This window comes from Hemibagrus wyckioides, unplaced genomic scaffold (assembly GCF_019097595.1).
Source record: "Hemibagrus wyckioides isolate EC202008001 unplaced genomic scaffold, SWU_Hwy_1.0 Contig1, whole genome shotgun sequence".
Taxonomy (NCBI): domain Eukaryota; kingdom Metazoa; phylum Chordata; class Actinopteri; order Siluriformes; family Bagridae; genus Hemibagrus; species Hemibagrus wyckioides.
The window spans coordinates 491,865-519,461 of record NW_026690769.1 but is presented as its reverse complement, the minus strand read 5'-3'; the positions used below and the strand labels follow the sequence as shown (position 1 = coordinate 519,461).

At 37.9% G+C, this 27,597-nt stretch overlaps 3 non-coding genes across 3 annotated transcripts; 1 reads left to right on the top strand and 2 right to left on the bottom strand.

Annotated features, from left to right (window-relative positions):
* Positions 1 to 13,737: 13,737 nt before the first annotated feature.
* trnag-ucc (transfer RNA glycine (anticodon UCC)) lies at positions 13,738 to 13,809 on the bottom strand. The gene has a single exon. It is a non-coding gene; the product is annotated as a tRNA-Gly (tRNA).
* A 121-nt stretch (positions 13,810 to 13,930) lies between these two features.
* trnav-cac (transfer RNA valine (anticodon CAC)) lies at positions 13,931 to 14,003 on the top strand. Its single transcript has one exon. It is a non-coding gene; the product is annotated as a tRNA-Val (tRNA).
* Positions 14,004 to 25,819: 11,816 nt separating this feature from the next.
* Positions 25,820 to 25,891, bottom strand: trnap-agg (transfer RNA proline (anticodon AGG)). The gene has a single exon. It is a non-coding gene; the product is annotated as a tRNA-Pro (tRNA).
* Between the last annotated feature and the right edge of the window lie 1,706 nt (positions 25,892 to 27,597).

Sequence of the window (27,597 nt, the reverse complement as noted above, 5' to 3'; positions counted from 1 at the left end):
CAGTGACCGTAACTACTTACAAATTCTCTGAAGTATTTCATGAACTTTAGCCTTGGGCCAATTTTTGGGATTATGCAGTTGATGGTCCCCTCATCTAAAAGCAGAAAGCTTTCTTCATCTATTGCCTGATCTGAAAGACAAAACGACACAGAACACAAAGACATCTTGTCAACATTAAAATCATGGAAGCTAGTTATAATAATAATAATAGTTATAATAATATTGTCATAACTCGGGAGAAATGCGGGAGAATTTTGATCACGGAGTAAATGGGGAGAGGGTAACGTTAATAGCTATTGTCAGCTAGAGTCAGCTAAACTATCAAGCTATATAGCTCAGACCAGGCTGAAAGTTCGAGTGTAACGTTAACACGGTAACAGTAATAAATGTTACAAACACAATGATAATTTTTTCTGTCATATGTGACTTAAGTGGGAGAAAATGTGTATACAGACCTTGTATTTAGCATTATTTTCGCTTAAATGCATGAGGGAGATGAACCGTCAGCGGTGTTGGAGCCCAAAAGAGAAGACACGAAGTTGACACAGCTGTTGAATACACCGCTGAACTTTGGGGGAGGGGCGGTCTTGTCTGTGATGTGTCAGCAGTCACTAGCTAACCCAACCCAAACCCAGCGGCTGGGTTACACAAAAAGTACCCAATTCTCTGTAAATAACCCAGAAAAATGACCCAACAGAGGCAACCCAGCATTTGGGTAGAAAAAATAACCCAGCATTTTTTAATGTATACAGTTAATCATGCTAAAGCTGGTGAATTTGATCAAATCTGTTGCTTCAGGTCTTAGCTAGCCACTGAGCTGAAATTTTCAAATTTTCAAGCATGCAGTTATAGCTTTTTTCATAACCTTATGTTAAATGTTAATTAAAAACAAAGTACCTGCTTCAGTAAATCCAAATACATTTTTTAAATCAGGGATGTCAAAAAACATAAGTTCACATTTATTAAATTACTAAACCTTTTAAACTATCAAAACTCTATCAACTTAACAAAAGAATATTAGTTAGGAGACCTGTGACCTTACTTAGTAAATTGAGTAAGTCAACTACTTGGGTTAAAAGTTGAGTTAACTCAAAAATGCTGTGCAGCAAGTTGCCTTAAAATTTTAAGTTGAGTCAACGTTGTATTTTTTACAGTGCAGTTGCTTTGGGAGTATAATGGTATAATGTGACCAAACTCTACTTAGCTACTTCCCATAAATTTTCCACTATAAAATCAAACATTTAAAACCAAGATTTTTTACCACAACTCTGCTCAAAACACATATCGGCTGTGATTACCTCCGACCAGATCTCAGGGTGCTGATATAACAGCATTCCCTTTTGTTTTTATATTGTTTAATATCTCACATAGTTAAAACATTTTAGACAATAAAAGCACATACTGCACTCATAAAATAAAGGACAATAAAATTCTTTACAAAGTGGTCAAAAGCAGAGCTTGCAAACACTGAACATTGTCTGTAAGTTTAGTACAGCTTTCCTAATTCAGTTCTCTTTAAAATTGTCTTCTAATAAAACTATTCTAAGACCAATTTAACATTAGGTAAACTTGACATTGTTCAAAACATCCTCATAGATATTTTTCTTTTTCAACAATTGGAAATCACTGAACTATCAATGTAGTACTGAAAAAATTCCTTTAGAGTTCTCTTAAAGACAGCTCTATTTACTCTAGCTCAACTCAGGAATGGTTTACCATGGGGGAAAAATCACATCATAGCAATGATTTTACTATTACTGCATCAGGCGATTTTTTAGTGATTGGATTTTAGGTTTGAGTGACTTGTGGCCAAGAGACAAAATCACTCTCTGTATGAAATCAAATGTGCTCTTCAGAGCTGCAGGATACTCTAAGTTTAGATCATAAATCAGTCCAAAGAGCAGACACATTGCTTGTGGAAGATTTTCCACATCATCCACAACCATGGTACCTTCCAAAATGATAGCTGTTGTTTTGGCATCAAGATGCAGGGAGTAGGGTAATGTTGCAGTTGCAGAGTGCTCGGGAATCACCAGTCAAAATTCCAATTGCAATTTCGGACATTTCTTCATTGTCATCACAGTCCTAAAAACAGGGCATATAGCAAAAATAAGGTCAAAGTAAGACACAAAACATCTTTTAAGAGCATATACTCACAGTAAAATGTGAAACAAAATTAATAACACTACAATATGTCTAAATGTACAGGCCTTTTCAATCAGGACACAGCAGTGGATGCAGGAACGAATACAGACATTCAAACCACTGCATGAAAAGACAATAAATCAAACGGAAGGCCAGCTATATAAATTAAAACCTATTCTAAAACTCACAATTTGATATTTGAAAAGTTATCAAAATACATAATTATGGAGGAGAATTGACTGAATTTTTAAAAAATTTTTCTTTCTTTCAATCTAATCTCCTTTCTGTATTTTATATTTATTTTACTGTACTTTCTTACCTCTTTTACTGACTTCATCTCTGTTGCATCTGTCCTTTATTCTTCCTACCTGTCTAAATTTCCAACCTCCTGTTTATTGTCCTTCTTACTATTGTTTTTCTTTCTTTTCTTTATGTATTATAAAATGTCTTCTTACTGTCTTTTTTCCTTAATTTATCTTTACTTTCTTTTCTCTACCCCAGGTGTAGGCAAGTTCGGTCCTAGAGAGCAGTCCTGCAGATTTCAGCTCCAACCCTGAAAAAAAGATTTGCTTGCCTGTAGCCTTAGTAATCCTGAAAACCTTGATTAGCTTGTTCAGATGTGTTTGATTAGGGTTGGAGCTGAACTCTGCAGGATTGCGGCTCTCTAGGACCTACCCCTGCTCTACCCCTTCTGTGTTTCAGTTTCCGTACTGTTTAGATCTCAAAACTGTTTAAAGAGCAGTTTGCCTGTCGAAACTACTTACAAAACAGGTCTTGTAAAAATCGGTGGGGTCCTCTCCAAGAAGGAATGGTAATCCATAGAGAACGGCTGTTCGTCTCACGTTGATGTTGGATTTCTGCAAAGTTATGAAAATTATTATTTAATAGCGCTCATGGCACTAACACAACACAAAGCAAAGAACAACAGCAAAAGCAACAGTTGTTTTAATATAAAAAAAAATTGTGATGTGTGTGAGGAGCTTACATCATTTTTAATCTGGTGCAAAATCTTCTTAAGTTTGGATAAAATTCTGTCATCATTCACTTGCCCTCTGGTTTTTCCAAACCTGTATAAATGTCTTTGTCCAGCCGAACGCAAAGGAAGATGTTTGTGAGAATGTCAGTAACCAAACAGATCTCATCCCCCATTTACTACCGTAATAGGAAAAATAAATACTATGGAAGTAAATGGGGGATGAGATCTGTTTGGTTACTGAAATTCTTACAAATACGTTCTTTTGTGTTCAGAAGAACTAAAACATTTATACAGGTTTGAAACTATCTGAGTAAATGACAGTTTTAATTTTGGGTGAACTATTTCTTTAATGATCCATAAAACCAAGAATATTTATTCACCTGACTCTGTGTGAAAAGGGCTGGCCACCTTTCCACTGTATTCTTCACTGCAGGTTCCTTCTCTATCAGTTCCTTTCTACACAAGGCAAATGTAGAATTCATGTTCTGGGCTAGTGCAGAATTAACATGACGTTTCTTCATGTCTTCCACCATCTCCTTCCTTTTAGACTCCATGCTGGCTTCATCTTCACCATCAGGGAAGTTCGGTAGAAAGTTGATTTCAAACCTCTTGTGATGTTTCTCTGAGGCTGCTGTCCCCTTCTTTTCCAACCATTTATGGATATCTCCAAACATCCAGCTTGATGCAGTTTTGAGTGGTAGTTACCCATTTTCCATCTGAGGCTATCATACCACCTATTCCGCCCCTTAGATGAGCTCTCCTGACACTTGTAGATATGTTTTATCTCGCATGTATTGTAGATTTCCCTGATGTAATCTGTATTCAACGTCAACAGGAAAAGTAGGGAACTCAAAATATTCTGGCCATGCAGTCCATAGACTATGAGATGAATGATCATCAGAAGCCACAGACAGGACTTCAGTGTCAGCTGTGTTAGGGGTTGTTGTCATCACAGTTCCATGTGGGCTTATCTGGCAAGTCAGCAATGTAGGTAAGATTCACAAGGGAATTGCTGAATTCTGGATCTTCATACTGAAGCTTTTCTTCAAGTTGCTCCATCAGGGAGTCAACTGTCTGTGGTTTCGCAGGAAGTATGATTTTTCTTATGTCATTTTCACAAACTATAACTCAGAGTACAGTACTTGTCTCCATATTTATTCTCTCTACAAAGGTTAAAGAATTGGGTTGGTTTTCTTAAATTAAAGTAATAGCTTCAACAGAAAAACAGTTGTCCAATTGCATAATTCTAAACCCATCCTTTGAAAAAAATGATTTGAAAAGTTTCACTCATCCTTGTTTAAATGTACTTTAAAAAGTACACAAAATAATTAATAATTTAATGTGACATCTGCCATACAGTCCAAGCATTTAAGGCAAATAAATTGGTTTGTTGAGAAATCAACTTCAATATATAATCCATTTCACTGGATCAACCCTTCACATAGAATAGCATTTAACTGCTGCTCTCTCAGGAGTGCATGCAGGATATGACCATTTAAAGAAAATGAATTACATTTCAGTTTGTTTCTTAATAAACCCATTGATACTATTCAAACACTTGAAGCTGAATGAAATTATATGATGCTTTTGTGTCCTCCTGAAGTTTGAGAAGCAATGCTTGCTATCTTCTTACATAGTAGTCAGACATCAGCAATCAGAAATCATTTCAAAAATAAGCCTTTTTGTCTTCCAAGTAAGAATGAGAGTAAATAATTTTTCAATAATTTCAAGTCTCTTTAAGCCTGAATTATCATTCATTCAGCATATGATATAATGTTGGAGTGTAACACAGGTCCTTCCCCGAAGTTTATAAGAGTTCTGAGAGTTTGGTGATTGTCAGTGATAGCACATGACAGCAAAGTTCAAAAGAACGCAGGTGCTGAATGTACCAACATGTCAGATCTTTACACACAAACAGAACAGCACTGTTGATGACAAGAATTTTGAAAAAACTGTCTGAAATCAGACAGGCCTGGAAAAGTACCAACAGATACAACCATATCTGGATTATACTTGATTCCATCATTGCTCACAGATGATGCTGTGAGGACAGAATATCAAGGGCCACCATGAGGGGCAGAAGTCTAATAAATGCCCAATTCTCATGGGCATTACCCCCAGTGGTACCTTATGAGGCAAATGTGCCTGGGATGATCTGAGGCTGATAAACTTTGTCTGAGAATTTGTAAGGTAACTGCTTGATAGCTTGAGTCAGGGATTCAAGAGATATTAATTTCCTTGATACCAAATCATTAATGCACAAGGACATTTCAATAGGGATGACACCCTCCATAAGGTTGTGCATTATGTCAGGTGGAAAACCACCAACTGTGTGAAAATGTTCCAACCTTTCACTTAACACACAGCCACCTTTCACACCATGTTCCCGACCAGACCTCCTTCTCCTGGATTTCACTCCTCTTTGCAAAGCAGAACCGACATGGGTGCTCAACACTGAAACTCTCCTGTAGTCCTGCAAAAGAATGTGCACCCAGATTATCAGATGAAACAAAAAGCAAACTTCCTTTCAAACAGTCTCCTAACTGTTCAATATATACACCATGCTTTTCAAGAGTTTCAAGGTCCCTAACAAGTGGGTGCAAGATGTCTTTGTAACCATGATGTTAAATTGCACTAGCTCTGCATAAAAATGCTAGCTGAATTGACTGAAGTGATGAAAGATCTTTTGAGGAAAGGTTGGCTAGAACCCAATAGAGAGCAAATATTTTATGTTTCTTTTGAGAAGTGCCAAGGGGATTGGCAAGCTCAAATTCATCAAAATAAAGACCTAGGACAATCCTGAAGGTCTCAGTGTTGAAAAAGTCATTTTCTTGATACTGAGAGAATCCATGGCCACTTCCAGAACAGCGGAGACTCCCGGCACATGTGGCAGGGCATCCAGGCGATCACCAACTACAGAACATCACCACCTGCCTGTGACAGTGACGACTCCCTTCCAGATGCGCTGAACGACTTCTACGCTCGGTTTGAGGCACAGAACAACACAACAGCGAGGAAGACCATCCCTCCTCCAAACGACCAGGTGCTCTGTCTCACCACAGCTGATGTGAAGAGAACTCTATGCAGAGTTAACCCACGGAAGTCTGCTGGACCAGACAACATTCCTGGCAGAGTGCTGAGGGAGTGTGAGGAGCAGCTGGCATATGTCTTCACTGACATCTTCAACATCTTGCTGAGCAGCTCCATCATCCCAATGTGCCTCAAGACAACGACCATCGTCCCTGTGCCTAAGAAGTCTACGGTTTCCTGCCTCAATGACTATCATCCCGTCGCACTCACACCAATTGTGATGAAATGCTTCGAGAGGCTCGTCCTGAGGCACATCAAGTCACAGCTACCACCCTCACTGGACCCCTTGCAGTTTGCGTATCGTCCTAACCGCTCCACGGATGACACCATCACCACAACCCTCCATCTTGCCCTCACACACCTGGACTGTAAAGACTCCTACGTTCGAATGCTGTTCATAAATTTCAGTTCAGCATTCAACACAATCATCCCTCAGTGGCTGATTGAGAAGCTGAGCCTGCTGGGCCTGAACACCTCTCTCTGCAACTGGATCCTGGATTTCCTGACTGGGAGACCTCAGTCTGTCCGGATCAGGAACAGCATCTCCAGCACCACCACACTGAGCACTGGAGCTCCTCAGGGCTGTGTGCTCAGTCCACTGCTGTTCACTCTGCTGACTCACGACTGTGCAGCAATGCACAGATCCAACCACACTGTCAAGTTCGCCGATGACACAACTGTGGTGGGTCTCATCAGTAAGAGCAATGAGTCTGCTTACAGAGAGGAGGTGCAACATCTAACAGCCTGGTGCAGAGCCAATAACCTCTCCCTGAACGTTGACAAGACTAAAGAGATGGTGGTTGACTTCAGGAGAGCACAGAGTGACCATTCTTCGCTGTTCATCGATGGATCCTCGGTGGAGATCGTCAAGAGCACCAAATTCCTTGGTGTTCATCTGGCAGAGAACTTCACCTGGTCACTCAACACCAGCTCCATCACCAAGAAAGCCCAGCAGCGCCTCTACTTCCTGAGGAGGCTGAGTTAAGCCCATCTCCCTCCCCTCATCCTGACTGTGTTCTACAGAGGGACCATCGAGAGCGTCCTGAGCAGCTGCATCACTGCCTGGTTTGGGAACTGCACCATCTCGGATCGCAAGACCCTTCAGCGGATAGTAAGGACAGCTGAGAAGATCATCGGAATCTCTCTCCCCTCTATCACGGACATTTACACCACACGCTGCATCTGCAAAGCTAACTGCATTGTGGATGACCCCACACACCCCTCACACACACTCTTCACCCTCCTGCCATCTGGAAAGAGGTACCGGAGCATTCGGGCCCTCACAACCAGACTGTTGAACAGTTTCTTTCCTCAAGCCATCAGCCTCCTCAACACCCAGGACTGAACTGTAGAACAACTCTCTCTCACACACACACATAAACACACACACACACTCAAGACTGAACTGTACAAAACTCTCTGTCTGTCTCACACACATACACACACACACACACTCTCTCTCTCTCTCTCACCTGGATGGATACACTCACACACACACATACACACACACATAATTTAAATTGTTCATTACTTGTGGCACTACCACTACCTGTCATACGCTGCTATAGTTATACTTATGTTTATTTCTATTTGCACTACCTCAACTGCTGCTGTTGAATTTATTTTGCACAATATTTTTTACATAATTTCTTTTTATCTTATTTTATTTCACTTATATTCCATTACACATGTTCTTTTCTTTCTTTTCGGCACTAAGTGTCCTGTGTTTTTGTGTTGCCTTTTGTTTGTATTTATTATTTTTGCACTGTCTTGTCTTCGATCTGTTTGCACCTAGCTGCACACTGTGCACTTTATGTGGCTAAGACAAACTTCTGTCCTAGCTCTGTGTTTTTTTTGTGTTTGATCTTTATGTTGTATGTTTCTGTAGCACCAGGTCCTGTTGAAACGTTATTTCATTTCACTATGTACTGCGTCAGCTATATGTGGTTGAAATGACAATAAAGCTTCTTGAATCTTGAATCTTGAGTGCCATCTCTGTAAGTCTTAAATTCATTAACTAATCGATCATTGCAAAGAACCCTATATAGAATGTCAGCCCAGTTTAGCATTTTCTGCAACATTTGCAGAACTGGCACATAAGAGACTGACTCTGAATCAAGCTTGTATTCAACTGGCATGGCAATCAGAAATTCACTCTGAAAATATGATGCTCCTCTGCTTATTGTGGAAAGAGGCTCACCATCTTTGGTCATTGTCAAGATGAAAGAAGTAAAATTTGATTTATATGTTGAATTATTTCCTGTGCAGCCAAATCAGAAACATGCAAAATCACCTGCATTTTGAGAGAGTGAGGCTATAATTTGAGAAAGAGTGAGGCTCCAACTGAGGACGCAATTCATCAAAGTTTTCAATCTCTATATCATTTATCTCCAAAAGTTCATCTACAGGATCAGCGCTCAAGGGCTGTTCTTGTTGCACATTATCTACACTGTGTGTAGCAACATACAAGAGAACGTCAGATTTTAACTGCCTCTGATCAAATGCTCCATGCTCTCTACATTTATGGGAATTAAATGTAGAGTAGATATTGCTCTCAAAATTGCAATTGTTGTAGGGAAACTGCACAGTTCTATGATTTTTGAGATGCTGCCGCAAATGAGAAAAAAAATAGACTCTGTGCAGGGCTCCTCAAAACTGCAAAGTGGGCAGTGAAATATCAAAGGGATGTTATCACATGGACTGGATAGGCTACCATGTGCCTGATGTGAATGATGTTTTGTTAAGTGTACACTTATTGCATTAAATGATTTGAATGAGCACAGACAATCTGTGTAGAGACATGGAATTGGAGTACTTCTAGTGTAGCTTCCATGTTTTATTCTGTAGTGTTTCAACAGCTGAGCCCACTTTTCACACGAAAACAAGCAAAACCTACACTTCCACTGCATGAATTTAAGTCCCCAAAATAAGCATACACTAAATAAAAAACACAAAATATGGTACATGCTTGTTAATTAAGCTATCTTAATTCAGGCATCATGTTGTTCATTTCCATGTGAACCACACGTGCGGATCAAACGTTCTAGAAAGAATGTTCATAAAGGCCGCACAGGTTTTTACATATCATTAATGATAAACCATGAACTTACAACCGATTAAAATAGCTTAGAAATGTAATAAAACAAGTGTTCAGTAAAAGTCGATTTTTGCAACGTAGCACTGGTCGCATTTGACATAAAACTACTTCAGTGTGCCTTTTTATGTCTTTTCCTCTTTCCACACAACTAGCAAATAAAATTGTATTTAAGTTGTAAGAGACACTGATGTTTATAAACAGATCATTGTGAGCATACCTAGTCATTCTACTACATCCCTAAAACGTGCTGTTCTTTGAGTTCTTCTTCGTCAATGTCTTCTCCAAACACCTGTGTTCTGTCACATTGCGCATGCATGAGACAAAAGCGTGTTTAAGAAATTAGAAGAGTAATTCTAATTGTGATAGTAATAATAATTGTAATAGTAATTGTTTCGTCCTATGCTGAAACTTAACCAAAGGCCAGTAAATATATCAAGCTCTGTTCATACAAATATGGTGGATTGTGATGTAGCAGCAGCTGATTGGCAATAAGCTTAAATCTTACTGGTTTCCAGGTTATTTTATAGCGCAAAGGGGAAAAATACCCAGAACCTATAAATAAATAAATAAATACTCTTAAGTACTCTTAAGTTTAGTTCACACTACACAGTCTAATCAATTTAAATCAACAAATTTTCTAAAGTCAGTTAAATTTACAAGTTTTTCTTGAGTAGATTCAACAATTACTTTTTACAGTGCATGTGTTTGACTGGTCTATACCACAAAAAGAAAATACTGTATATTACTGTTAAATTCTATGGTAACCTGCTTAAGATTTTACAAGTATGTTACTGTATCGTACTGTTTGGAAAAACAGTATGTTGCTGTTAGAATTTGGATGTAATTTTACAGTCTGTCACTGCTCGAAGTCCATGTTCATAGCTTGATATTGGCTAATATGGCCCACAAAAATGAATTTTGTTATAAATCATGATCATTTCTGAAAGTAATTGAATGAAAACATTCAGGGGGAAAAACACTATCTTATCTCTATTATCCCAATAGGTGGCAAAATAAGTCAACAAACATGATTTAATATACAGTATTATATATATAATCATGATATACTGTGTAATCCCAGTTAAGTTCATTTCAGGTCCAGGTTGTAACAGTACAAAATGTGAAAAAAATATATAAGCACTTAAAAATGTATATTTCTTTGCAGTATGTCTTTCAATAGATTATGCAGTATGTTGGCGATATATCCATGTGTACAATCAGAATATAGTATGTAGATGCTGATAAATGAACGGATTCAAGAGGAAATGTGTTTTTTGGTCACTAATCTGGTTTTATTTCTGGCCCACTTGTTCATTTCTTTGGCATGTCCCATGTTATCTTTTCTTGGTGAAACTAGTTTCTCTGTTGTCCTGGTTTCATGGTTGTTAAATTTTTTTAGCTACTTATTTGGGTAAACAGGTTCATAACATAATTATAGATACTTTAATGTAATGAACGTGAACAGAGTCAGAAACTTTAATTTAATGAAATACTTTGCAATTGTAGATTTAAATCAATCATGAGTAACCGAAAGGAAACAGTTACATGGAGGAAACCTTTGAGATGACATGAGGAAGAAACTTTATGACTTTAACTTATTAGAGAATACAGGTTGTAGCTACTGTGGAATAAAAATTCTACTGTACTCACTACTAAAATCTGACTCCAGCTCCACACTGACCCGACAGCTCAGTCTAAGTGAGACTCATAGTTAGTAAGGCCTCAAAACTAAATAAGCCAATCAAGCAGACTAGAATGCAGATGAATGCAGATAAGAGATTTTATTTTGTAATCAGCGCTGACACAAGAATTGAGATGCTCACGCATGAACGTCCCAACAACCTCTCTTCGGGGAACTCCAACTACAGCCTTTATATACATTTCCCTTATCTTCCCAATGCAACACGTCACTGGTTCTTTGCCTAGACAATCCCACCCATCTTTCTTTTTTAGACCTTTTAGACTCTTTTTTACACCATTATCTTTGAATTTACAACTTTTCAAATACCATTATAATTAAAACTTCCCTACATCATTATATTAACAAATTGGGCGTTTCCGCCCCCACCAGTGGGATTGTCTTCGGCCTCACTCTTGCCAACACCTCATTCTTCTTCAGGAGACAGCATGGGTAAGTTCTCAGTCCTTCAGGGGCCAACACCCTTTCTTTTATTACACTCTACACTTCACGGCTTTTCTGATTTATCCACTGTCTTCTACGTATGTACTCTAGATATTTCGCCTGGTACCACCATTGCCATCCAGCACGCGCTGCGTTTACTTCATGATGAGATCACTGCCACTCCAGGTACCAGCGGAGCGAAGATTGACCATATTAATCTAGGGTGCATCTCTGCCATTGATTGGTCCAAGTTTGGAAAGCCTGGTACCGCAGAGAAGGCCTGCCAGACTGACATCATTCATACAACTATTTGTTCTTCAAAGCCCTTGCAGCCTGTGTGCAAGGCCCGTGACAGGCCAACATGCCGTGTTAAACCTTATATTGTTCTTAAGCTCAAACGACCTAACGAGTAAACCTTACCTGAGAACTCACTCCTGCTGTCCCCCGATTATTTCACACTACATCAAACACACACCGCATACATATATCCTCATTTACAAAATTATCTCCCACACTACTCAGGCAGTGAGGGCTTAACAGACATACATGAGACAGCGAAGGTTAAAATTCACAGTGTATTTATTTGGTGCACATAGGGAAAAAAAGAATCTTTGAGTACAAAATTCAGTGAAAATAGAAAAAGGAGCAAAATAGGGAAAACATGGTTACACAGCCTTGGTTGATGGCTGAAAGGGGCTGAAAGGGGTCCAGGTACGGTGGAGCAGTGACGAGTGCAATGGCTTAGGGATGTCTTCTTCGGTCTCCAACAGCTTTGCCATGCTTCACTCGCTCCACACCGCAGCCATGTGCTCCTCTGCTATCCAAAACATTGATGGTGCTGAACCAGCACAGCCTGTTCAGGTTATTTATCAAGAAGAAAAACCTTAAAACATGTATCTTCAATTCAGTAAAACTTTCAATATAACAGAACTGTCAAAATTTTTGTACAGTGCAGCTGGATTTCCTGTCACTGTGGGTTAGAGTTAGAGCAGAGTAGCATAGTGCAGAGTCTGATACAGTTGCAGAGGAGATGAACAAATCCCCCTTTTTTCTCCATGGACTTTAATGTTGAATCAGAAAAAACACTTTAGTCTAAAGTGAACAGTTGTTTTATATGTCTGAAATTAGTTTAGCTCCTGAGATTAACAATGGCAAGGGTTAAATATTTGTGCAGTATGAATGATAGAAGAACAGGCAGAGCCTATATTACAGAAGGTGCTCTTGTACTTGTCAGACCATAAGATAACCAAGTTCGCCATCTTGTGTTCATCAAGAAACATATCTTTCTTTTCCTCTATTTATGCTATTTATATTCTTGAGTCTACAAAACTTTCCCTAGGTTCTACCTAGCTATAACCTTGCCATTTTAAAAAACATGTCCCCACCAAGAGATGTCAGAGTGACCATTTTAGCAATTATAAAGGAAACCCAGCAAATCTGTACACTCTATAGATTACACTGAACACCTGCTTAGATACAGAACTGCTCTGAACAGCAGCTGGTCAGCGTATTTCTCTAATATCAATAATGCCAGCTGTAATAATTGATTTATTTTGAAGATGAGAGCCCGAGCTGCTTCTGTATATTTTCACGTTCGCCTAACACACGAAAGGCCCCCGGTTCGAAACCAGGCAGAAACAACCCAAGGCTTTTGAGCTTTGCTTCAGTATGTGTCCACTCATCCTAATCGGCACCCTGAAGGTGACTGGAGCAGTTTCTCCACAATGTGATGCCTAGTTTGAAATGCGCTTTAGTGCATAGAAAATGAACAAGTGTCTACTTCAAATCAAGCAGCGGTTAGGGGCTTTAGCTGCAGGCCGCAAGCCATCACTTACACCGCAATTGGAAATCGGAAAGAGCTCTCACCAAAGAACTCTGGCCAAAGCCTGTCAAATGCAACTGGTGGACTTTGCCGTTCCGTTTTGACTTTCGAGACCGGGCAGAAACAAGCCTTGAGCTTTGCTCCAGTAAGAGCCCACTTGTCCTAATCAGGACCCTGAAGGTGACTAGAGCAGTTTCTCCACTATGTGGTGCCTAGCTTCAAATGGGCTTTAGTGCATGAACAAGTGTTTGCTTGTTTGAGTCGAGCAACAAGTAGGGCTGTTTTTTTTTGGCCTCAGGCAGCAAGCAACCACTTAGAACACAAGTGGAAATCACTTGTGGAAAGACCTCTCACAAGCAGAGAAGCCTTCGTCACACTCTTGCCAAAGCCTGCTAAACGCAGCTGGCGGACTTTCCTGTTCCGTTTGCCTTTTCAAGGGCGGCCCTCGTACATTTGCCACGCTCAAACATGCGGCTTAAATGTAGTGCGTTGGCCGGGAATCGAACCCGGGTCAACTGCTTGGAAGGCAGCTATGCTCACCACTATACCACCAACGCCTGAGGCCGCACGCTCATTACTCGGTTGAAGGAACGCTTAAGCCTTTGCGTTGATCGATTATTTATTTATTTACTTACTTTGCGGTTCCCCCGCCAAAAGGAAACACTTTCCTTCGCTTCTGTTTCTGTAGTGTAGTGGTTATCACGTTCGCCTCACACGCGAAAGGTCCCCGGTTCGAAACCGGGCAGAAACATCCTTTGGCGGTCAGGGGCTTGTGCTTTGCGTCGAATTAGACTCGAGTTTTGCGCTCTGTAGCACCCGTGCCTTGGGAACAAGCTGAAACTGAGATCCGGCCCCACTCCCACATAGTTTCTGTAGCGTGACTGTTTTCACGTTTTCTGCTCATTTGCACTGGCGAACAAAAGTCTTGATATTGTCTTTTTTTTGTTTTCTTTTTTGGTTTAATTGATTTATTTTGAAGATGAGAGCCCGAATAGCTTCTTTGTAGTTTCTGTAGTGTAGTGGTTATCACGTTCGCCTAACACGAAAAGGCCCCGGTTCATGCATGGTGTCCTATAAGAGGCTTCAATCCAAGGACCCACCCTACTCCCAGCATTCCTGGGATAGGCTCACGGTTGGAGCTTTGATTTTCAGAGGTTATTTGGTGAAATACACCATGGGATTTGCACCTCCTGGGACCTCTCGATAAACAAGCTTCCAAATGAGAACCAAGCAGCCGGCACTCCAAGTTTCCATTAGTTTTGTCCCACTCAGGCTATTCCATGTAACATTTTAACAATATAGGAAGGGCTCATCTGGGATCTCTCACACCCAAAGTGAGAATCATAACTCTAGACCAATGAGCCAGATTGCCCTGGACAGGGAACTTGTGCACTGATGCAATTTCATTGTACCCTGCAAATGTACATCTTCCTGTTCTATGGGCTCATGCTAAACTTTTCAGTTGATGACTATTGTAATAATTTCACTAACTCCATTTTGTTGGAAAGGAGACATCAACAAGCAGTGTTCTTGGGGATGTGCCCAAAGAACAGAAAGGAATGAAAGGAAGCCAATATTAAGTGGCAGGACCTTGGTTCATTTCATGCAAACAATCAACATTAACTAAATATAAATTAATTTCTTTTCATTAAGTAGCACTGGTTTCAGTAGAGATGAAAATACTTACACAAATAGTGACAATGTGCAAAGCTTCATGTACATGTACAATCTCAGTACTTTTTCCACACCTGTGATATGGTATATTCCAGTGGTGGGCTGTGCATTTCACACCTAGGCCTTCACTGGTGTCCTTCCTGAATTAATCCACCTCTATACCATCATTATGACGCCACGGCAATAGATACTAATCAACCTTTAAATAGCAAAGTATATATTCTCTGATTATCCAATTAAAGGACGGGAAATTGCTGACGTAATTGTATGCCTGATAGATGGCCCCAGTGACACCAACTCGAAATCTGATTGGTTAATTTAACAATTCCATTGCCATTTATTTTAAGCTATGGGCGCCTGCACTATTGATTCTGAAGGCCTTAAGGCAGATTTCTTTCACCCTGGCAACACATGATGTCAGCCAGTGACTGAAATATGACTGGATAAATACTCTTATCATAAATATACACTACTGGAAGCAGCGCAACCAAGAGAAAAGCTATGAAATGTAGAGAATAGACAATTGGGAATAATTTAGTACACTTTCATGGAAAAATATATTAAATATATTAAAATGCAAGTCAGTGATTCAGATCACTGCTGTTTAGGCCAGCAGAGAAGGCCTTGCTGGCACTGACAGCCCACCACTGGTGTATTCCCTCCTTATGCCTAGTGTGTCCATGATAGATTCTGGAGCCACAGTGACTCTGATTAGGAAGATTAATGAATGAACCCATTGTGGAATTCAGTTATGTAATGATACACATGTAAATACATAATTAGTCATATTAACATGTTTGTGTTGTAGCCTGGGAATTATGTTCTGTTGGCAAAATTTCCTGTCTTCTGTTTAGGTCAGTAAAACATTTTAAAACTTTATCTACTGCCATCTGTACAGAGTGTGTAAGCTCTTCTCTCTGGCAATACAGGTCCATCACAGACATAATTAAACTGATCAAAGTGTGACATTTATAGAATGAGAAATGCAGCATAACTAACCAGGTTTTAGAAATCTTTAGGCAGACTGACTGCATTTACTGTCATGGACTGCTGGACAGTTCCCTGCCAGGACACCAGAGGGCGGTCTGGCAGGGTTTAATTATGTTCCCATGTTTTTTTGTTAACGTTGTATGCACCCTACTGCCCCACCGCTGCACACCTGTTCCTTACTTTTCAATGACTTTATCAGTACCTACTGCTTCTGATTCAGTATCTTCTGCTCGGCCACTGATACAGTACGCATTGATCAGTATAAGTGTGTAGTATAAATACAATATTGATATTCTTCATCTGTCATGTTGACATGGTGACCTGCAACTGCAAATCTGTAACAGTCTGCCAGTTAGAGCACCTGAACTTATTTTAATGATATTTATGGCTTTTGTCTGCATTTTGATGACATTTGGAAGTCCAAGACAATGGAGGCACCAGACAAGTGCTTTTTAAATCAAAATACATAAGTATCATCATCATCAAGCACACTGCATAAAATTTACCTCAGGTTTGATTCCCTGACTCCCTGTCCACCACAAAACCTTTAAGAGAACAATGGGGAAAATGCCATTGGGATATTTTCTGCAAGGTTGACAATGTTACTTTGGGACACCTTTGAAAATATTATTCTCCTTCCCTAGATTATACTACACCTCTTAAATTAGACACTTCTGAATGTTGTGAATCCCCAAACAAGTTGTACAATATTGTGCCTCTTAGAATACATGACAAATCCTAATTTGTGTTTGTACATATACATGAATGAAAATTCATTCGAATTAATCATGGGGAAAAACTGCAGCAAAGTACAATGAATTAAATTTTAAACAGTACACACCAGCAACAAGTGACACAGTGTCTCTTTATTTTATTCTCTTTCTTCAGCTGCATATGTTACCACAAATGTCTTTTGTGTCTGTGGTTAACTGATAAGTTGCTCAAGGAAGTATCTTTGATATTAAACGTTGAACTTCAAATGAATTATTTCATAGGTTTTTGTACAGTCTCTCAGTGACTCTGTATCACTGTGCTACTACTGTAAGAGCACAGTGATAGAGTGCAGAATCTGAGATCTGCAGATGTTTGATAGTGAGTTCAGTAGAGTCTGGGGATGTTTCTGCATTGAATCGAGAGCCAGAGGGGTTGTGCTGAGCTGAACTTGCTGACTTTGCACCTTTATACAGTAAAAACTGTGGTGTGCTGTTAGGATATTGTCTGTACCAGTAAAGCCAAATGCTATCACTGCTTGATTCATATGAACATCTCAGAGTAACAGTGTCTGTTTCCTTCCCCACAATGTTGACATCTTTGTCCTTCGCCAAATTTTATCAGCAGAACTGCCTGTTGTATTGAACAATTATTAATAAAGACATAATACAAATATCGAAACATTCTAAAAATCTTTTTTTGTGTAACACCAAAAACACTGACATTAAAAATAAATGAATTAATTCTATGAATATTAGTTAATTCCATTAATTAATTGATAAACTGATGAAAATTACCTGTAACTAGAGTGAGAATCAGTGGTATGTATCTCACTATGTACAGTAAGTTGTATAGTTGATCCATTTCTGAACACAGCTCTGTGAGGATTCTGTATAATAGTGCTGTATGTGCTGAACTTTACACGTCTCTAGAAGGACACACCCAGGAAGTGATGCTGTTGTGCTGTAACTGTATACAGATCACCACTTCACACAGTATCAGTGAACTGTCACCATCACAATACAACATTATTCCACTACAGCTGAATAACTACAGTCAGGAATTATTGTTCTTTTGTCTTTCATTTGCAGTCAGATAATACAATAAGAATATAAACAGCAGTTAATAAATCTATGACTGAATACATTTTCTCTATTAAACACAATTCTTTGCTCATATATTCTGTAGTATGCTTCTTCAGAGCTTCTCTTATTAAACTATTTGTATTTAAATGCATTTCAGATGTATTTGTCTGAATCTTGTTTACACATGAATATACACATACAATATGAATCACTTAAAAACATTCAAATAGAAATTAGTACGTCATGTTAATATAGATTTATTGATATTAATAACAGCTGGTATAACAGGGTGGATAAGTAACATTTGACAGTGACAAGGTGGGAAGACAGAACAATAGGAAGGGTGTGGCACAAAGTGCAAGGGAAAACAAACAGAAAAGCAGGCTCTGCTGATCCACCTGTCAGCACCTCTCCAGTGGAACTGTCCCAGTGATTCCTGACACTACCAACAGCAGTTATAGTTATGTAGGTGTAATCATGTATACATACATGATAAGTGCATACAAACCCTCTCTACCTCATAAACAATATAAGCAGCTGCTTACTGTCCTGCAACTGCAGCTTAAAAATGTTAGTGGATGAAAATATGTTGTCAGTAAAGCATGAGTACTAGTATTATAATCAGGTCAAATATTATCAGGACATTGTCTTAGCTTAAATGCAGCAAAGTAACATGCAGTTGTGTGTACATGCATAATGACTGTCTGAATAGATGAATAAACATTTGTTACAATGAATCATATAAACTGTAAAGAAACTACATCCCTATACATATTTATATATGTATGTATGTTTATATGACATGCTTGACATGGTTCATTTTTTTCTGGTCATCCACGTCATCCACATGTTCTCTATTAATAATTTTATATTAGATCATATAAAATTGCATTTACAGCACTGGGTAGTGTGATGGATTTATAATTCCCAATGTATTTCTATGTTAAATGTTGCTGAGTTTGTATTTGGGCATGTTATTGTTTTAAAGAGTTGTTGAAAACAGTGATAAACCTCAATAACTAAACTGTATTGGTTGTTTCAGAAACATTACATGACAAGAGCATACCTAATATCTGTGGTCTCTGGGTTTGTAACAGTGTTCAGAGTTAAAACTGAATTGAATTGAACTGAACTCAAACTGGACACTGTGCACAAGAGAAAAAAAAAATGCTGGACTAATATATAAGGCAGTTCTAGTCACTTGTGTAAAAATACCAGGAATTGGTCTGTAGTGGTTATACCATCTGAAGAGATAATTCTATGTGAAGTGCAGGTTTCCTGTGTAATGCTTTAACACAAACAGATTAAAGTACACACAACATATAAAATGAATCGACAAAACACTGCAGTGTTAAATTACACAGATATACTCCATCCCAACAGAAGCAACAAAGCATGAGAGGTCTAATTCTTATATCCTGCAAAGCCTCAAACTCATTCCTTAGTTCTGGAGATTTCCTCATTACCTCATCACTGGTCTGAGTGAATTATCCTAGATGCTATATATAGTTCAATGTTATATATGTGGAGCCATAGCTTGTCTTTAGTGCACTTCTAATTTAATTAGAAATTGCCCCTAAGAGTGAAGGAGAGTGTGAATGTGTGTGCATGATGCACTGTGAAAGACTGGCAACCCATCAAGAAATGAGCTGTCTCTAAATAATACAACATTTACCAGTAATATAAACTAAATTAAAAATATACATTTTGAGAGAGAAAGAAAACTGTGTCAATGTTTTTGTACAGTGCAGCTGGATTTCCTGTCACTGTGGGCGCCAGAGCACAGTAATATAGTGCAGAGTCTGATACAGCAGCAGAGGAGATGATCAGATCCACTTTCTTATCTTTAAGTGTAGCATTCATTCTTGGGGGAATGTTAGCACTTAGAGCTCCATATTGGTGAATATAAAGAAGGAACTCAGGTTTAGATTTTGGATATTGTCTGTACCAGTGCAGGGAGAATCCTATAGCACTTGTTTCATATTCACAGGACAGAGAAACATCATCACCTTCATCTACAACTTCATGGGTGAAAAGTGGCTTTATTGAATCTGCCCTGGAGTCACCTGTCATAGAGAAGAGAACATAAAGTTTAACACAATCAAGCCAGAGTTACACACAGAAATCATGCTTTCTATAACACCAGACAATTAATAAACAATACATAATATCTAAACTAACAAAAGGTGTTAACTCACCTAGTGAAAGCCACAGACACATGAATATAACAGTGAACATGATGACTGGTTTTAGCTGAATGAAAAAGCTCTTTCTGTACTCTAATATATTACCATGATAAATGTTCAGGAAGCTCCACCCCCCAGCATCACATGACAGTGTCTCCAGTGTTGATGACAGTGAAACATCCTGGCTTTACATTAAGCCTTGTTTGGAAAACTGTGCTGAAACTCTTTACATAATAAACAAACAAAAACTGACAGCAGGAAAAAATAATACTAATAATTAAAATGAGTAAATATTTGATTTTATTATTGTTTATATTTTATAAGTGGTGTCTGGACAATAAGGTATTTGAAAGCATGTTTATTAAATAGGATTACATTTTCATGAGGTGGTATTTTATTTGGTGAGGAACAAACCAGGCTCTTTTCATTCTGTTATCTATTATTCTTTATTGTCATTTAACTCATTGCTTAATAAAACCGCTGTGTAAAACTAGTTGACTTGATCTCATATCTGCTGATTGGTCATTTAAACATGAAACTGTGTTTATAAAGAAAGGGTAAAGTTTCTTATCCTATGATGAGAGAATCTGTCCAGAGCCCATTTTATTCAATGCAGCTGTAATGTGCTTGTCCTTGCTGGAGACAAATATATTACAAATATAAGACAAACATTTTTAATGAAATTGTATGTAAATTCTACATATAGGTCTAGCACTATGTATGTAGGATTGAACAACAGATAGAGTCTATATTATTTTGCAAAGAATTATGTATAATCACAGAAGTCTACATATTTGGGCATGTGAGCAGGGTTCTAGTATTTGGCCCACAATAAGATAACTCACTACACCATCTTCTAACATCTCTAGTGCATTGGTTTTCACTTAGAGTGTGTTTAGTAAAGTGAGAGTAAACTGAAAGTCTGCACTTTAATCTCATATCCATTCATTAATTTCAGCTCCAATATTTCACTTCACACAGTTACATTAACCATAATAATATTTGATTTTCTGTCTCAGATGTCTCCAAATGTAGCTCTGCCCACTCATATTTATTCATATTTATTACATACTGAAATGTAATATTTCACTCATCTACTACACCATTAGCACAGCCTAGAATGAAAAAAAACTACAGCTTTAAACCTTGTGGAACCAAGTCCCAGATCCACCCTGAAAAATCCCCAACCTTGCTATGAGGAGGAGGAGGACAGAAAACTGATACAGGACTTCGTTGCATGGTGTGACTGTAACCATCTGCACCTCAACACAACAAAGACCATGGAGATGGTGATGGACTTCAGGAGGCCCAGGCCTCAACCGAGCCTGTGACCATCAACGGTGCCTGTGTGGAGTTTGCCAAGCCCTACAGATACCTTGGAGTACAGCTGGATGATAAAATGGACTGGCCTGCCAACACAGACACTCTGTGCAGGAGAGGACAGAGCCGCCTGGACTTCCTTAGAAGGCTGGCGTCCTTTAACATCTATAGATAGATAGATAGATAGATAGATAGATAGATAGATAGATAGATAGATAGATAGATAGATAGATAGATAGATAGATAGATAGATAGATAGATAGATAGATAGATAGATAGATAGATAGATAGATAGATAGATAGGTATGTGCAAGTTGTATTTACAACAGATAAAGTGTAAAGTGTAATCATAAAGCACAGTAGTATAGAGCAGAGTCTGATACAGCAGCAGAGGAGATGATCAGATCCACTTGTTTATCATCATGAACTTTAACAGACATTCTTGGGGGAGTGTTGGGACTTAGATCTCCATTGTGATAAATATAAAGAAGGAACTCAGGTTTAGATTTTGGATATTGCCTGTACCACTGCAGATTCTGTACAGTATCACTGAAGTCTTTGTAGCTGCAGGACAGAGTAACATCATCACCTTCATCTACACCTTTATGAGGGAAAAGTGGCTTTATTGAATCTGCCATGGAGTCACATGTCATAGAGAAGAGAACATAATGTTTTTAAACTTTACATAATAAAGCCTAAACTGCAAAAGTCAAACTCATATTTTGCCTTGGACTAATTAATCACGAAATCAACACATATTTTAATAATAAGAAAAATTCAAAACTTTATGCCAGAATCAAGCCAGAATTACATACAGAAATCATGATTTCTAACAGCTCAGAATTAATAAACAACACATAATATATAAACTAACAAAAGGTCAATGTTAACTCACCTAGTGAAAGCCACAGACACATGAATATAACAGTGAACATGATGAATGATTTTAACTGAATGAAAGCTAAAAGCTTCTGAACTCTTTTTGTACTCTGAAATATTAACATGATAAATGTTCACGAAGCTCCACCCCCCAGCATCACATGACAGTGTCTCCAGTGTTACTGACAGATTGTTGATCTTTACTGAAACATTCTGCCTTGTTTGGGAAACTCTACTGAAACTGTTTACATAGTAAACAAAGAAATTATTCTATTATTGTATTTATTCAATTTTATACAAATATAAAATAGTAAATATTTTAGTTTTTATATTTTATAAGTAGTGTCTTGACTTGTGGCATTTATTTGTTTGTTGTGATAAAGCATGTTTATTAGACTTCATATTATTCTGCAAAGAAGTATTTATAACAGAGTCTACATCTTTGGAGGATGTGAGCAGAGTCCTAGCACCTGACCCACAATAAGATAACTCACTACACCATCTTGTGGAGAAATAAGAAAGACTTGGTTTTTAAGGTAATTGAAGGTAATTTATTTATTAATGACATTAATAAATAAACTTCTGAACTATAATTAATATTATATAATGTATATATTTAGTATTTTTTGCATTTCTTTGTATAACCTTCCCATACAGAGTTCCATAGAGTCCCTGGACTAAATCGCTGTTCCAGTTCACTTCAAATATTTTTCCATCTGATTTTATTCAGTAGGGTTAATTAAGTGTAGTGACCAAAGAACAAAACTGGAGCTATGATTGCACTGGTGTTAATTACAATCATACAGGTCTCACAAACAGAATATTGTCTATAGAGAAAAAGAGCTGCAGAGGAACAGAAACTTTTCCTCCAACAATTTCCTCCAACAAAAGGAGAATAAACTGTGCACCTGAGCCTTTCCTCATTAATGTTCAAGAACACGTCTGTTATAAACAATCAGCTAAAAGAACATTCTCACTCTAACTACATTTCACTGGCAATCAGAAACTGATGTATTTATTTTATAGTTATGTTTGGTTACTTAAAGATGATTGTGATTACATTAAACAGTGTATTCTGGGTGGATGAATTGTTGTCAACAGCCTTTACTATAAATACACCAATTTATTAGAATTTATTGACAACAATTTATTATTAAGCAACTTAATTAAAATACTTGTTCTTTTGGTTTGTAACTTGCAAACTAAAGGACTTAGCAATATCAGCAATAGTGAAGAAAACCAAGTGGGCATAATAACATTGTTATCCTGAGTGTTTAGTTAGTTTGTGTTTATCTTTTGAAATAAACATCATATTTATTCATATTCATGACAACTCTGCTTTACCTCACACAGCAACTCTTTCTCATCTACTAGACAATTAGCAAATCTTAGTATGCTAAAACTACAGTAAAACCAAGCCCCAGATCCATAAGCTGCAGCTGCAACCTAATGAATGGTCATTCAATCAGAGTTTATTTTTAGTACCTACTTTATCCTGGTCACACTTCCACAACTGTCTATATACATTATATATACACACCTTCATTCATTCATTCATGCTTTGTCCTGGGCAGGTGAATCTGGAGCTTCTCCCAGCAACACTAGGGATGATGCAGGAATACACCCTGGATGATACAGCAGTCTAATGCAGGACAAAATGCACAGACACATTCACACACTCATTCAGACTTAGGGGAAATTTAGTGTCAGCAGTCCACCTTAAGTTGGAACGTTTAAATCACAGTACAAATAAGAAAACAGAGGACAAGCTCAAAAGGCAAGAGTCATCATCCCTCCATCAAATAATTATGTTTAAGATTATAGACATTACCCTTATGTGCAATCAAACCTTGTCACTAATTTTTTATTATTTTTTTTTTTTTATCTGTATGATCAAACTCACATCTGTTCAAATGAACATGCAGAATAAACATTTAATAAATTAATGTAGATGTAGATTTTTTTATTTATAGTTGTGTTAATCCCTCATTTTCTTTTCAGGCTATTAGCTCCAGCTGCAAATGTTTACACAAATGTTGTTTGTATCTGTGGTTAACTGATAAGTTGGTAAAGTGAGTCTCTTTCGTCTTCTGTGGTTTTAGAAACTTAATATACCATGTTGATGTTTTTGTAAAGCCTTTCAGTGACTCTGTATCACTGTGCTGCTACTCTAAGAGCACAATGATAGAGTGCAGAATCTGAGAGCTTTAGACCTCTGATAGTAAGTTCAGTAGAGTCTCTGCTTGTTTTCGACTCTAGTCGATGATCATCAGGAGTGCTCCCAGTACCTGCATTTGACCTTGCGCCTTTATACAGTAAATATTGTGGTGCGCTGTTAGGATATTGTTTGTACCAGTAAAGATAAATGTATTCACTGCTTGCCTCATATGAACATTTCAGAGTAACAGTCTCTGCTTCTTTCCTGACAATGTTTGCATCTGTTGGCTCAATTTTATCTGCAAAGCTACCTGGTGTGACAAAAATATAAAGAAACATGTCAGTGAAGTCTTTTTTGTAATTCCAATATTGACTTAAGGAATCAAGAAATTACTAGATTAATACAAACATGCTTATTAATTAATGCAATTATTTAACTGATTAAATATCATTGTAATAATTAATAACTGATTGAAAATGACCTGTAACTAGAGTGAGAATCAGTGGTATGTATCTCACTATGTACAGTAAGTTGTATAGTTGATCCATTTCTGAACACAGCTCTGTGAGGATTCTGTATAAAAGTGCTGTATGTGCTGAACTTTACACGTCTCTAGAAGGACACACCCAGGAAGTGATGCAGTTGTAGTGTAGAGTCATTAATATGGCTGTGTTGTATTTTAAGATTCATCATCTATACCATACTATAAGCCTTTATCTGTTTGTGTGTTTTTTTTTAATTATTTGTACATTTATAAATAATTATGATAATTTCCTATGACAAAAATCATAGGAAACTGGATCCAATCTCTCATAAGTAAATTTGCTGTGTCTGTTCCCAAAAGGTAATTAAATTCAGTTCACTTCATTTTCATTCATATCACTTTTAACAATAGACACTGTCTCAATGCAGCTTTACAGAAATACAGAAATTCAGAATAGAAATTACAAAGTTGAAAATTAACTTTACCCCTAATGAGCAACTCTGAGGCAACAGCGGCAAGAAAAAACTCTGTGAGACGATATGAGGAAGACTCAAATGTGAACCCATCCTCATCTGGGTGATACCAGAGAGTGTGATTATGAATAAATTACCTTCTAATTGTATATTATCAAACATTAAAAGCAGCAGAGGAGATGATCAGATCCACTTGTTTAGTTTTATCATCAACTTTAGCAGACAGACGTGGTGGCATAGGGTTTTACCTTTTACCCTCCTTTCTGAAAAGGTCAATGTTAACTTACCTAATGAAAGCCACAGACACATGAATATAACAGTGATCATGATGAATGGTGTTAGTAAAATGACAATATTCTGAGGTCTTTCTGTACTCTATTATATTAATATTTCAGAGGTTCATGTCTCCACAAAGTGAGACATTCTCCATCCCGCTCCCTATATTCCAGAGATAGGCTCCAGGTTGGAGCTTTAATTTTCAGAGGTAATTACAGTGGGATTTGAACCTTCTTGGACCTCTGGAGAAACAAGCTTCCAAGCGAGAACCAAGCCAGCAGTGCAAGTTTCCATTAGTTTTATCCCAACCACTCTATTCCATTTAAAACCAGGGCTCGTCCGGGATTTGAACCCGGGACCTCTCGCACCCTAAGCGAGAATCATACCCCTAGACCAACGAGCCAGGTCATCCCTGTTACCTTGATGTGCACCAATGAAGGTTCACTGTACTCTGTAACTGTATGACCTTCTTGCTCATATGGACTGGGGTCCGAGTAAAAGGAACTCGGTTACACAAAGTCAAGTTAACAATAAAGCGAGGCTCCTGTGGGATTTGAACCTTTTTGGAATCCAGACGCTAAGTGTGAACCAAGTAAGCAGCTCTTGCCATTGGGCCAAATTATGTCATTTACAGGGTTGTTACTGTAGTCTTAGATTTCTGTTCTTGGTGAACAGGAATGAAACCCGATGTGGTCTTTAGCTGTTGTAGCTCATCTACCTCAAGAATTGATTATGGAGCACTATTTCAGTAGAGCTTATTTATTTCCGGATTGTGTGATGGAAACTGTGTTTTTATTTTCCACAATTCTTATTCTTAGTTATACATACTTTCAGGTATCCTGTAATTCTCAAAAATATATTAAACACCCTGCAAAGACACACATGATGAACACATTAAATAGCATGCTCAGTAAAATAAACAAACAAACATAAAATAAAATAAAAATAAATCAGATCAGCTGCTTATCAAAAGAGTTTACAATATCCACATTTTTATTCCTAGAACAGAATCAAATTCCAGCATGTGATCTTTACACTGTCATTAAGTAAATAAACCATCAAACCTGCCACTATTGTTTATGAGAACTGCACTTAATACTGCAGAGGGAGTGAACATGTGGCTTCTTCAAACACACACCTAACTTTTCTATCTGTATTTGGATTCACTTAGAATGTTTTGTCTATTCAATTCAAATAAAGTATTCATATATGGTTATATACATATATTTCTATTGGATCAATAATCAGAATGCTGATGTTATGCATAGCTTCCAGTCTTTTCTTCTTATTGTGATTCTTTAACACTTTCATGTTTGAGGTCTCTGTAGGTTTTTGGACAGTGAAGTTGACTTTCCTGTCACTGTGGGCTGCAAGGCGCAGTAGTACAGTGCAGAGTCTGATACTGAAGCAGGCGAGATCTCCAAATCCACACGCTTCAGACTCTTATGAACTTTAGCAGACAAATGAGGATGAGGAGTATCACCTGTCTGATTCCCTCCCGATTCCGTCAACAGAACGAGGAATTCTGGTGCTGCATTGGAATATTGTCGATACCACTGTAGATTGTTCATAGAAACAGTGTATTTATAATCACAGGAGAGTGTAACTGCTTGCTCCTCTTTACCATAGACAGCAGAAGATGTTGGAGTAATGCTGTCCTGTGTGCTCTCACCTGAAGAGGACATTTATTTCAGAATATTATCATTTTATATTATACAGTATACATACAGTACATGCTTACAATCTAAAACACTCACACATGGAAACATTTCTTTACTAGTTATAAAACATTTAAACATGATATATGGGGATAAATAAAATATAAGCTTACCTATGAACATGGTAAAAAACAGAAACACAGAAAACCTGTGTTTGAGAGCATGTGCACAAATACATAAGCATCTTGTATTAAGCTCAAGATTCTGCAGTAATTCAAGTGTTTCAGTCGGACTGCACTCCACACACCATGTATCTGTGCTGAAGCTTTGTTCAGGTTTAATGTTCATGGCTACTTTAACACTCCACATGGTTCTGTTGTGTCCAGGTCCAATCAGGTTCAGTTCTAGAGTATTTTCATGTCATGTACTGCCATCTGCAGGAGCTGAATTT